The sequence below is a fragment of the Stomoxys calcitrans genome, chromosome 3, assembly GCF_963082655.1.
Source record: "Stomoxys calcitrans chromosome 3, idStoCalc2.1, whole genome shotgun sequence".
Lineage (NCBI taxonomy): Eukaryota > Metazoa > Arthropoda > Insecta > Diptera > Muscidae > Stomoxys > Stomoxys calcitrans.
Window position 1 is genome coordinate 41,733,670 of NC_081554.1, and position 14,518 is coordinate 41,748,187.

The 14,518-nt window shown below is 39.0% G+C and overlaps 1 protein-coding gene across 1 annotated transcript in view; it reads right to left on the reverse strand.

Moving 5' to 3' along the window:
* LOC106087364 (ATP-binding cassette subfamily G member 4) overlaps window positions 1-12,756 on the reverse strand; it is an 83,076-nt gene extending 70,320 nt beyond the window's left edge. Inside the window, exon 1 of the mRNA XM_059364720.1 lies at window positions 11,980-12,756. The gene's annotated coding sequence lies outside the window, so the exon portion shown is untranslated. The remainder of the gene's footprint in view (window positions 1-11,979) is intronic.
* Between the last annotated feature and the right edge of the window lie 1,762 nt (window positions 12,757-14,518).

The window sequence follows — 14,518 nt, forward strand, 5'->3', positions numbered from 1 at the left end:
CGCCTTTTTACTTGTTTTATTTATCGGCCTATCGGATTCGCTGGCTCATGGATAACTAAAACGCTCTTCCCGCTCAATGCTTTGTACTTTATCCGTTGGCAACACTTACACACATCCAAAATAATCAAAAATCAACAAAACGAATAAAATATGTAAAATAAGTAATTTTAACAAGTAATAGTGTTCTACGTTCGGCCGTGCCGAATCTTGGGAACCATCATGGTTTCTGCTAAAATATGGGAGCTTTATAGACCGATTTGACCCGTACTTGGCACATATGTTGAGAGTCATAACAGACCACTTCAGCCAAATCGAACAAAAATTGCGACTTCCAGATGCTCAAGAAGTCAAATCGGGAAATCGGTTTGTATGGGAGCTATATCAGGTTCTTGACCGATTTGAACCGTACTTAGCACAGTTGTTGAAAGTCACAACAGAACATTATGTGCAAAATTTCAGCCAAATCGGATGAAAATTGAGTCATCAAGGGTCACTAAAAGTCTATCGGATTATATGGGAGCTATATCAGGTTCTTAACCGATTTTGACCGTACCCGATACAATTGGTGGAATTCATAACAGAAGCTTCAATATAAACGGATCTTTCGATTTGACTTCTTGGGGTCCTGGAAGCCACAATTCTTGTACGATTTGGCTGAATTTTGCATGCGGTGTTTTGTTATAACTCCCAACAACTGTGCCAAGTATAATCTATATTAGTCTATAACCTGATTAAACCGCCATATAAACCAAACTGCTGATTAGACTTCTTGAGCCTCTAGAGGGCGCAATTCCCAACCGATATGGCTGAAATTTTGAGTATGTTTTTTTTGTGTGACTTCAAACAATTGTACTAAGTATGGTTCAAATCGGTCTACAACCTGATATAGCTGTCATATAAACCGTCCTTGGGTCTTAACTTCTAGAGCTTCAGAGGGTGCAATTCTTGCATGAAGTATTGTTTTATGACTTTTAATAACTGTGCCAAGTTTAGTATAAATCAGTCCATAAACTGATATTGCCGCCATATAAACCCATCTATCAAATAGACTTCTTGAGCCCATAGAGGGCGCAATTCTTATCCGATTTGGCCGAAATTTTGCTTTAGGTGTTTTATTTTGACTACCAAAAGCTGTGTCAAGTATGGTCTACATTAGTCCATATCCTGATATAGCTGCCATATAAACCGATCTTGGGTCTTGACTTCTAAGGCTTCCAGGAGGGCGCAATTCTTATCTCATTTTGCTGAAATTTTCCATGAAGTGTTGTGGTATGACTTCCAACTACTGTGTCAAGTATAGTCTAAATCAGTCCATAATCTGATGTAGCCGCCATATAATCCGATCTACCGAATGAAGTTCTTGAGCTCTAGAGGGCGCAAATCTTATCCGATTTGGCCAAAAATTGTAGCCACTATATAAACCGATCTTCCGATTAGACTTCTTGGGCTTCTATGGTTGAAATCTTGCATATGTCGTTTTGGTATGACTTCCAACAACTGTTCCAAATATGGTTTAAGTCGGTATATAACCTGATATAGCTCCCATATAAACCGATCTCCCAGTTTGACTTTTTGAGTCTCTAGAGGGCGCAATTATTACTCGATTTGCCTGAAATTTTGGAGATGCCTTTCCTCTATGACTGGTGTTTTTCTATTTGAAAAAGTCATTCAAAGAATTTGACAAATGCGATCCATGGTGGAGGGTATATAAGATTCGGCCCGGCCGAACCTAGCACGCTTTTACTTGTTTTAAATTAATGTTTCTCGGAGTTCATAAATGTGAGTTTATTAAATTCTATGCAATTTTTGCATTCCAGAACGATTAATCATTGAATATGTAAGTATGGTGCGTTCTTCCTTTCTTAGTTTTGTCATTCCGATTTAATGATGACACCAATGTTTAATAAACGGCGATAAGATAAGCCGCTTGGCTAATCGGGGATAAAATTTTTCTTCATACAATCTAAGCGAGAAAATCTACTTAATGGGTAAATTAAACAAGGCAATTGTAACAAAATTTTCCTAATTTCAGCAAAATCGGATAAATTTTTCCCCCTTTTGGCCCACTTTGCGTTGTGATTCGAACCCATGTGTTCAGCGTCATAGACAGACATTTGAACCTCAGCACCAAGGTGGCTTCATTGCGCTTAACACTCATACAAGTACGTCGAAGTACATCTAGAATCAATCACTTAGTCACTGTAACTCAAACAAACGCATACAAATATAAGCCATAATAAATACTCCAATCAATAATTTTAACGATTGTTAACAATAATTGCCAGTAATACCTCAACGCCTGCAATTTGTTCTTGGTTTGATGAAAACAATAATTTTTACATTTATAAATGACATTTCATTTGAATTCAATTGCCTACTAGGAAGATAGAAATACAGGTTTATCGCAACGTGTTTATTGGATCTGGTTTACATTTTTTTCCCTATCGTTACTAATGACTACTTGAACGTACAGGTTAATACGTCTGGTATGAATGAAATTATGTCAAATAAGTTGTGACAATTTGATGTAATTAGGTCGTATTAAAGTGTTATCTTAAATAGTGATATCTTAATTTGGACCAAATACTAATAAGTACAAGTCATTGTTCAATTGTGTATAACAAAATATTGGTCTTTTTAGTAGCTATATCTAAAAATAAACCGATCTGAACCATATACGACACGGATGTCGAAAAGCCTAACATAAGTCACTGTGTAAAATTTCAGTGAAATCGGATTATAAATGCGCCTTTTATGGCCCAAAAACCTTAATCGAGAGATCAGTCCATATGGCAGCTATATCCAAATCTAGATTGATCTGGGCCAAATTGAAGAAATATGTCGAAGAGCCTAACACAACTCACTGTCTCAAATTTCAGCGACATCGGACCATAAATACGTCTTTTATGGCCCCAAAACCTAAAACCGAGAGATCGGCTTACATTGAAGCTATATCCGAATCTTTATCGATCTGTGCCGTATTGCAGAAGTATGTCAAGGGGTCTAACTTAACTCACTGTCTTAAATTTCGGCGACATCGGATAATAAATGAGCCTTTCATGGGCCCAAAACCTAAAATCGAAAGTTTGGTCTATATGGCAGCTATATCAAAATCTGATCCGATCAGGGCCAAATTGAAGAAAAATAAAAATAATAAATGTGGCTTTTATTGGCCTAAGACCCTAAATCGGAGGAACGGTATACATGGCAGCTATATTCAAATCTGGACCGATCTGGGCTAAATTGACAAAGGATGTCGAAGGGCCTAACACAACTCACTGTACCAAATTTCAGCAAAATCGGACAATAAATGTGGCTTTTATGAGCCTAGGACCCTAAATCGGCCGATCGGTCTTAATGGGGGCTATATCAAGATATAGTCCGATGTAGCTCATCTTCGAACTTAACCTGCTTATGGACAAAAAAAAACTTGTGCGAAGTTTCAGCTCAATATCTCTATTTTTAAAGACTGTAGCGTTATTTCAACAGACAGACCTAGTCCCCACCTAGATGTCGGTGTCTGTTAGGCGCTAAGCCCGGTAGGAAATGCTCCAACGTCTCATCGTCTTCTACACATTTCCTACACATGCTACCACTTGCCGTACCGATTTTGCATAAGTGAACTCGTAGTCCAATGTGTCCTGTTATGATACAGAAAGCTTTACTGACTTCATGCTCGCTTCCTTTCAGTATAGCCTCGTCTTCTCACAATCCGAATCTCCCCATAGGATTTGCGTAGTGCTGCCAACCGTTTTGCAGTTCCACAGTGTAACATCCGCGTTCGTAGCCCACGTTCTTAACTCTGACTCAGAGAAGGCGTTAATCTCTTTTTTACACAGCAAGACAGTTCGTGTCGTTACCGTTCTGCTGTTATTGTCCTTATGGCCGATTAACTGTCCGTAAAGATGTTCACACCCGACGTCTTCGCGTGAACACCACACCACCTCACGCATTCCGTCATCGCACGGATCTCTGCTTGCAGGACCGTATTATGGTCAGGTAGTCTAAAACAGTCCCTGGGTTCTCAGTCCCAGGGTTCTCAATGTAGACCCCCAGGCCCACTTTGTTCTTCAGCCTTGATCCATCCGCGTAACATGTTCTACCAGACGGCAATACTAGGGTTTCGTCAATACAAGAATGTGCCGATGGCAGCAGTTTCTCGTATTCGACCGCAAGTGTCGTCTCAGGTATCCTATCGGAAACCTCTTCCATTCCTTCCGAATTTCCCATCGTCACCTCGATTACACCACAAAGGTATGGCCTGCTCCTATCCTCTATTCATTCTCCTATCGCCTTAAGTCTCATAGCCGCAATGGCTTCCTCGCACTTAATTTTTATATCTATGGAATATCTAGAATAGTCTCAAAGTGTCCTTGAGGGCGTGGTCCTCATCGCTCCGCCTATGTCAAGACAAGATGTTCTCTGAACATATTGTATAGGGTGATTTTTTTTGGCAACACTGGTTTAAACAGCTCACGCACGTTTCGTGTTTTGTTTCACTGTCAAACATTTTCAATTTGGTCTATAATTTAACCATGAATCGTTTTACAAACAAACAACGCTTGCAAATTATTGAATTTTGTTATAAAAATGCATGATCTGTTATGAAGGTTCTTCGCGCACTTCTTCCACTGAGCGACGATGTTCATTTTTGGCTCAATGGGTATTTAATAAGCAGAATTGTCCATTTTGGAGTGGAGATTAGCCAAGAAATTCCAATGCATCCAGAAAAAAACCCAGTTTTGGGCGGTTTAGGGGCTGGTGTCATCATTGGACCGTACTTCTTCAAAGATGATGCGAACCGCAACGTAATTGTAAATGGTAAGAGCTACCGTGAGATGATATCCAACTTTTTATTGGCCAAAATGCAAGAGCTTGACTTGCATGACATGTGGTTTCAACAAGACGGTGCCACATGCCACACAGCACGCGTAAAAATGGACGTATTGAGAGGCGAGTTCGGTGAACATTTTATTTCACTATCAAGACCGGTCACGTTCAAATCGAACAACAAATGCGCCTTTTATGGGCCCAAAACCTTATCTCGAGAGATCGGTCTTTGTGGCAGCTATATCCAAATCTGGACCGATCTGGGTCAAATTGCAGAAAGTTGTCGGAAAATTTCGGCGAAATCGGACAATAAATGCGCCTTTTATGGGCCCAAAACCTTATCTCGAGAGATCGGTCTATATGGTAGCTATATCCAAATCTAGACCGATCTGGGCCAAATAGAAGGAGGTTTTCGACTGGCCTAACACAACTCACTGTCCCAAATTTCACCAAAATCGTATAATAAATTAGGCTTTTATCGGCCCAAAAGCTTAAATTAAGAGATCGGTCAAATTCGCAGCTATATCCAAATATGGACCAATCTGAGCCAATTTGCAGAATGATGCCGAAGAACCTAACGCAACTCACTGTTTCAAATTTCGGTGAAATCGGACAATAAATGCTCCTTTTATGGGCCCAAAACCTTATCTCGAGAGATCGGTCTATATGGTAGCTATATCCAAATCTGGACCGATCTGGGCTAAATTGAAGGAGGTTGTCGACTGGCCTAACACAACTCACTGTCCCAAATTGCAGCAAAATCGTATAATAAATGTGGTTTTTATTGGCTCAAAAACTTAAATTGAGAAATCGGTCTAAATCGCAGCTATATCCAAATCTGGACCGATCTGGGCCAAATTGAGGAATGTTGTCGACTGGCCTAGCACAACAACTATCCCAGCACACAACACTATCCCAAATTTCATTAAATCGGATAATAAATGTGGGTTTTATCTGCTTAAGACCCTAAATCTGCGGATCGGTCTTTATGGGGGCTATATCCAGATATAGTCCGATATAGCCCATCTTCGAACTTAACCTGTTTATGGACAAGAAAGGAATCTGTGCAAAGTTTCAGCCCAATATCTCTATTTTTAAAGACTGGGGATATTGGGCTGAAACTTTGCACAGATTCCTTTTTTGTCCATAAACAGGTTAAGTTCGAAGATGGGTTATATCGGACTATATCTAGATACAGTCCCCATATAGACCGATTCGCCGATTTAGGGACTTAGGCAGATAAAAGCCACATTTATTATCCGATTTAATGAAATTTGGAATAGTGAATTGTGTTAGGCCAGTCGACAACCTTCTTCAATTTGGCCCAGATCGGTCCAGATTTGGATCTTTAAAAATATGATTTCAACAGACAAATGGACAGATGGACGGACATGGCTAGATCGTCTACGCTGATCAAGAATATATATACTTTATAGGGTCGGCAATGGATATTTCGATGTGTTGCAAACGGAATGACAAAATGAATATACCCCCATCTACGGTGGTGGGTATAGAAAGTAGTCACGAAAAAATTTCGCGGAATGCGAACATAGTACCAACCTTAAGATGACAATGAATATGTTTAAACAAATTTTTTTTGATTCAGCATCTCCAACAAAAATGTTTGCAATGTTTTAGCGTAACAATTTAACCTTTAACGAAAATCTATTTTTCAATAAACACTTTAATTTTAAAATGCTATTTCCAACATCCACAATGATATTTTCACATGTCATAACAGGCCTTTAGTTATTGACTACAAACGCAAACAGCTGATTCGCTTGGGCCCAAGGTTGGATAACATTTCTCAAATAGTTGTTTACGAACCGGTACCGGCTTTTGTTTTTCTGCCTAATCAACATGAGTTGAATATACATGGACTGTTTAGCGAGTACAATACACGAGAGTGTGATTGGGAGGAAGTCACTCACCGAACATTGAGCGTGTTGTGGCAGTGAAAAGTGCTGCTACTGCTGCCGCTATTCACATTGTGGCAAGCAATCGAATATTGTGTGGTGAGATTGTCAGTCTCTTTAAATTGGAGCCACAACAACAACAACAACAAAAATACAAAAACAATAACCACAAACTATGCATCAACCACATGAGGGGTCATTGATTTAATTTAATTATTTATGCTCGCTCGCAAAGTTTTCGTAAGGGGGTTATACACCAAGTACGTCTTGCATGCATATGTGTGTAAGTAAGTATTGTAGTATTAAAAAATAAATAATACATTACGAGGTCTGCTATATAGAGCGCATTGTTCTAAATAAATAATAATAACCAACAAGTTTGAGAAAAAAAAAATAGAACAAAGCGAAAGTGCCACCTCCATAGCTTTGTTTCATATTCCGAGTATTTTTGCAGGGGAGTTCTATTGAAATTCATCATAAACCTACAATTAAATCCAAAATAATTTGCATGTTAAATTGAAGCTAGAGGAACATACCTATATCTACTCAAAATAATGTAGATTATTTGAATTAACCTTACGACATGTGACTTATCAGATGCAAACACATGTATGTAGATTAGGTTTCTCAAATCACGAAATATTCCACAAGGCATAATTAGAGCATTATTGGCTACCCCAATTATGATAAGTTATTCTAATGCTTTCTATCGAGCATTATATGCTGACAATCTAGAATGGCAGATTACAGTTTGAGAGTGTATATAGTTGTTGGAAGACGACTACATTGTACTCTGAGACAATATTGTATATATTGTACTTACTGAGACAATAAAACAGGAAGAATATCGGACGGAGGAGTCTATAAAACACCCTGCACCACAGAGTTCAGGCCGATACGGAATAGCTGTTCGCACCACTCGGACTGGAACTTGGAGCTCCAACTTGTGTGGTGCTCATTGTTACCACGGGAAGCTTAGCTGAAAGCTACCGGGTTGCGGATTGAGGCCAGCTTCGTAATTATGCGGTGTAGCTGCGAATATGGCCGCGGGCATTCTGCAATTTCGAGAGAAGAGTCTCAGTGTAGGGTTCAAATGGACCTGTCTCTTACTTAAATACTGAGTGCCAATGATAGTCGAATAACAAGACGAGTTTTTGGCGCCTTCAGATAATCAATGACCAAAAGCATGGCCTGTTCACAGGTTAGGGGCGGCTTATAGCGAGAGACGGTTCTTGCACCAAGCGGCTCGAAGGATGCATGTGCGATCCCACATAATACATGCGGTTGGGGCTAGTAATAGGGCTGCCAAACTATCGATAATCGAAACATTCGATATTTTCGATAATTTCAATAAAAAATATCGATAGTAACGATACTATCGTTAATTTTCTATCACCCATATTTCAAACGAAAATGAGTAGTACAAATCAGGAGATCGATTTATATAGAAGCAATATCTATACACAGGCCAAATAAAACCAAAATTAATGAAGTCAGTTGTAAGTCATGAGAGAAATAATTGTAAAAAATGTTAGCCTAATCGGATGAAAAATGGGCCCTCTATAGGCGCAATGTATTTTAAAGGAGGCATTCAGTGTCGGATTGCTTATTTTTGTATAATTTTACAAAAATTGATCTTTTGTGATAGTATCCATTGGAAAAATATCAATCGCTATTCAGTCAAAAATTTAAATATCGATAGTGCCATCGATATTTTGCCAGCTCTAGTCGGTAACCCGACCCCGGAAAATTATAAGCATTACTCTGAGAAACTAAAGAATGGTAAAAACGGACTCTCCTAACATTGGTGAACCAAGCAAGCAAAAAATAAGTAAAAGCGAGCTAAGTTCGGTCTGGCCGAATCTTGGGTACCCATCTCCATGGATCGCATTTGACGAGTTCTTAACCCGGTATCTCTTTTAGACAAACATATAATAAAAGGAAAGAATTGCTATGACATTGGAGCTATAATATTAAGTTATCGTACGATTCGGACCATAATTGAACTGAATTTTGGAGACTATAGTAGAAGCCCTTGTGTAAAATGTCAGCCAAATCAAATAAAAATTGCGACCTTAAGGGGATCAAGAAGTAAAATGGGGAGATCGGTTTATATGGGAGCTGTATCAGGCTATAGACCGATTCAGACCATAATTGACACATATGTTGAAGTTCATGAGAAAAGTCGTTGTACAAAATTTCAGCCAAATCGGATAATAATTGCGACCTCTAGTGACTCAGGAAGTCAACATCAATTTATAGGGCAGCTATATCAAAACATGGACCGATATGGTCCATTTACAATCCCAACCGACCCACGCTACAAAGAAGTATTACGGACGGACATGGCAAGATCGACTCAAAACGACATGACGATCAATAATATATATACTTCATGGGGTCTCAGAGGAATATTTCGAGGAGTTACAAACAGAATAACGAAATTAGTATAACAAGTAAAAACATGCTAAGTTCGGCCGGGCCGAATCTTGGGAACTTATCACCATGGATTCCTCTAAAAATTTACCCTTATTAACTGAGTTCGTATTTTATTATTGTTAAGTCATATCGGTACTTAGAGGATCCAGTATCATCATATTGACCGATTCAGATAAAACTTGGCGTTGATGTCCTAAGTCATAAGATAGGTTTTTGGGCCAAATTTCAGCTAAATCGGATGAAAATTGGAGCTTCTAAGGGCTCAAGAAGTCAAATCTATATCTGTTTATAGACCGATTCAGATCATACTTGGCATGGAAATTGAAAGTCGCAACTCAAGTCTTTATTCCAAACAGCAGTTAAATCAGATGAAAATTGAGGCTTCTAAGGACTCAAGAAGTCAAAACACGGGGATCGGTTTATATGGATTTTTATAGACCGATTCGTACCATAATTGGCATGGATATTGATAGTCGTAACTCATGTCTTTGTTCCAAACTTCAACCAAATCGGATGAAAATTGAGACTTCTAAAGACTCCAGAAGTCAAATTCGGTGATCGGTTTATACGGGGGCTATATCTGTTTATCGACCGATTAGGATCACACTTGGCATGGAACTAGGAAATCATAACTCAAGGTCTTTGTTCCAAACTTCCACCAAATCGAATGCAAATCGGGGCTTTTAAGGGCTCAGGAAGTCAAATTCGGGTATCCCCAACGAATTTCATCAATAAGATGTATCTGTGCAAAATTTCAAACGACTTTATTCGTTCGACCGCTGTCGTTTATTCGACAGACCGAGGGACATGGCTAGATCGACTCAGAATATCGGGACGATCAAGAATATGCTTTGTGGGGTCCAGATCAATATTTTTAGGTGTTACAAACGGAATGACTAGATTAGTGTACCCCCCATCCTATTGTAGTGGGTATAAAAACGGATGCTCCTAACGTTGGCGAACCACACAAACGAAATAATTAAAACGGCATTAAGTTTAAGTTAAGTTCACTGTGACAAATACTCGGTACGAATGTCGAAGAGCCTAACGGTATTTATTGTGATAAATTTTAGGGAAAATTTGTTAGTAAATTTACCTTTTATGGGCCTAAAACTTTTGATCGGGAGATCGGTATGTATGGCAGCTAGATCAAAATCTGAAACGACCTGAGAGCCATATTGAAAAGGGATGTCGAGGAGCTTAACACAATTCGCTACACCAAATTTTACAGAAATCGGATAATAAATGAGCCTATTATTGGCTCAAGATCAAAAATTGAGAGGTCGGTTTATATGGCAGCTATATAGATCCTAAAACCTTAAATCGGGAGATCCGAATATATGGCAGTCACATCGAAATCTGGAATGATCTGAGCCTTATTGGACAGGGATGTCAATGAGCCTTACACAACTAGCTGTACCAAATTACAGCGAAAACGGACAATAAATGCGTCTATTATGGACCCAAGTCCTTAAATCGGGAGATTGGTATATATGGCAGCTACATCAAAATCTAGACTGATCTGAGCTTTATTGAACAGGGATGTTGGGAGTCCTAACACAACTCACTGTCCCAAATTTTAGCGAAATCCGATAATAAATGTGGCTTTAATGGTTTTAAGGCCTTAAATCGGCAGATCGGTCTATATGAGAGCTATATTAAGATATATTCCGCCAATTTTCGAATTTAACCTGCCTATAGACAAATAAAAATCTGTGCAAAGTTTCAGCCCAATATCTCTATTTTTAAAGAATATAGCGTGATTTCAACAGACAGCCGGACGGATAGGTCTAGACCGTTTTAGATTTTTACGACGATCAAGAATATATATACTTTATAGGGTCGGAAATGAATATTTTGATATGTAGCAAACGGAACGACAAATTGAACATACGTTTTTATACCCAACACCATAGGATGGAGGTATACTAATCTGGTCATTACTATTGTAAAATATCGAAATATTCGTCTAAGATCCCATAAAGTATATATTATCTTGATCGTCTCGACGTACTGAGGCGGTCTAGTCATGTCCGTCCGGCCGTCTGTCGAAATCACGATTGCGGTCGAAAGCGTACAGCTAGCCGCTTGAAAGTTTGCACAGATACTAAATATTGATGTAGGTCGTTGGGGATTGCAAATGGGCAATATCGATTTACATTTGGGTATAGATTCCATATAAACCGATCTCCTGATTTGACTTCTTGAGCCCCTAGAAGCCGCAATTTTCGACCGATTTCAATGAAATTTTGCAGATAGTGTTCTCTAATGACTGCCAACTGCTGTGCCTAGTAGAGTCTAAATCGATCCATAACCTAATATAGCTCCCATATAAACTGATCTCCCGATGTAACTTCTTGAGTCCCTGGAAGCCGCAATTTTTGTCCGATTTGGCTGAAATTTTGCATGCGGTGTTCTGTTATGACTTCCGGCACATGCCAAATACGGTGTAAATCAGTCTACAACCTGATATAGCTCCCATGTAAACCTGTCTCTTCAGATCATCCTTGTTCGGTTTCTAGAAGCTTACATTTTTGCTGGTTTGGCAGAAATTCGGTATAAATAATAAAATTATCCCTTTTTATTGTATAAATTTTTGGCAGAATACCTGGTGGTGGGTACCCAAGATTCGGCCCGGACAAACTTAGCACGCTATTACTTGATTTATATTAACGGCATGCCTTCCTCTTTATTATGAAATAATCATCTAATCACTTAAATAACACCTCTTATTGGAATATCGAATAGATTACTTTGAATACTTAAGAAAATAACTTAATTTATATACACTCACCTCTGGGAACAAGTATCCTTTTTCTTGTACTGGTTACAATCACGTTCTTTCTCTTGAGTAATTCTCTATTTCTCAATATCAATATTTCATTTTATTCTTGATTGGTAACATTTGAGTATATTCCACATAAAGGTATGAACTGCATCGCTCCCATTTCTAGTGTTGATCTATTTTTGTTTCGAACAGACTTCATACATTTATTCCAATGATTCGTTTTGCTTGTAAACTTGGCGTTTGTAATTATTTTTGTAATTTCATGCCTGGCATTCCTTATCAATTGCCAATGAATGGCATATTTTCAAATCCACACTTTTTACAGGCATAGCATTGTTTAGGGGGCAGTTGGGAAAACATATATCCAGCCCGTTTTTCTCTTCAAGTTCAATGGCCGGCTGTTTTGTATAGCATGGAAAGTTGCTTGTGACCTTATCCACAACTATCTATTCGACACACATTTTATTTTCTTTCTTTTCTTTTTGGGCTTTTCACAGAGAAAATCTTACTTTTGTTTACCAAAAATTAACTGAGGGGGTATTTTCTAGTTTTTGTTATTCATTTATCAATTTTCACCACACTCAACTCATTTACATCAAGCGCGCCACACAATAGCTTCTTTAACGCGCTTGCCCCAAAATATCGTTTCGATCTGCAACTTGTTGCAACGACGCTCAAATTCGAACTGACAAAACAAAAACATTTACTCTTTCTGTTGGGGGAAATTGATGGCAACGCGCGGCGACATTGCTGTCTGCTTGTACACGCCGTAAATGTTTGAAAGCAACAAGACTCATAAACATCACACATACATAGTGCGTTTGTAGAGACCCCAATAATAACAACAACAACAGCAACGGTATTATTGTACCGAATACTGGCGTTAAGTGTTGCGCACTAAACGACGACGACCGACAACGTCACTTGGCTGGATAACCCACAAGAAATTTTATTCTATTGCGTTTTACTCATCACTTTGGTATTGTTTGGTGGGGCATTGGAGGAATTTTGAACTTTTGGCTTTCATGTGTGTTAGTGCTGTGTGAATGCGTTTATAGAATTTCAGAGTTGCCATAAGCAAACATATGTTGAAAGCGCTATGAATTTAGGGGAGGTTAGCATGACGAAGGTACGCGTTAGACAACCTATTGTGAACTCTGAATTCCAAATGGAATTTTTTTTACCCACGATTATGCGTTGGGGATTTTTCTCATTTAGCCCCTCATTTTTTGATGCGTTGTATTCAATCACTTTATTTATGAAGATCTTATTCCATATTTAGAATGTAGTTGTAGTTCATGAGATATGAATACATTGCAGGATGTTCCATCAACCTCATATTTATATTATTAAACGGCCAAGGGTTTTATAAGGGAGATTTTGTGGTACATATTACGGTTAAACGGATGAATGGATTTTAATGAAATTGGCATCAATCGAAAGATATTTTTCCAGAGAAGCGACGAATACATATGCAGATTTTTTTCCTTAAAGAAAAGCCATGAAAATGAGGAATTATCTTTAAATGAATGAAGAAGAAGCATAAACACGGCCAATTGTTGTTGGTTTTTTCCTAAAGCATTAGTTATGAGTGTGAATGCGCAAAGCCATAGGTGGGAGTATTTGTGGTGAGAGTAAGAGAAGCAACTGGTAGATGTGCGACAGAAAGACTATCACTATTTAGGTGAGGGTATTGTGGGGGTGTTATATACGCTGAGCCAGTAACCCGCTCCCGGAAAATTTTAAGAATTACTTTGAGAAACAAGAGAATAGAAAATACTCGCCAAGTGTCAATGTATTTTCTATTCTCTTGTTTCTCAAAGAATTTCTTATAATTTTCCGGGGGCGGGTTACTGGCTCAGCGACCCAACCGCGTGGGTTTGTGGGATCGCGCGTGTTTCCTTCGTTGTCGCTCCTCTCCTTGGTGCCCCGCGTGACAGCGTGCTGAAGATCTAATCACGTCCCTCGTCGAAACAAACCCATTTCATGTATCTGAGGAGACTTCCCAGAGACAGATCTACAATTTCGTCGGATGGAAAACCTTTGACCCTGTGGAGCCGGACATGAGCAGATTATGTGTTCAATCGTCACCTTCTCATCTCATCAAGACATCGGCCACAGAAGTCATTGTGCGGGACTCCAATGCTACATGCGCGGCCATGTGGACTATTGCACAATGTCCGGTTATGACTCCTGTAATCGTACTCAGTGACCCCTTATCGAGGGCCAGCAACTCCCTCGTCCTCCTCCGGACATAGATTTTTCATTCTGAAATGATGAAGCTTTTTGGGGATATTTATTTATATAGATGAGTTTATGATTTACTCTTTGGGCATGGAAGAGCATAAGGCGACTTCATAGATGGTTCTGAAGAATGCAAGCAAGCCTGGATTGAAATTTAACAAATCGAAATGTAGATTTTTTAAAAGGGGGATGAAATTGTTAATGTCATTTCTTTTATAAGCCCTGGGGTTCGGCAGTATAATGAGTAGATTAGGTCGAATTTGGAGATGCCGGGAGCGAATGACGCCAAGGATTTACCGAG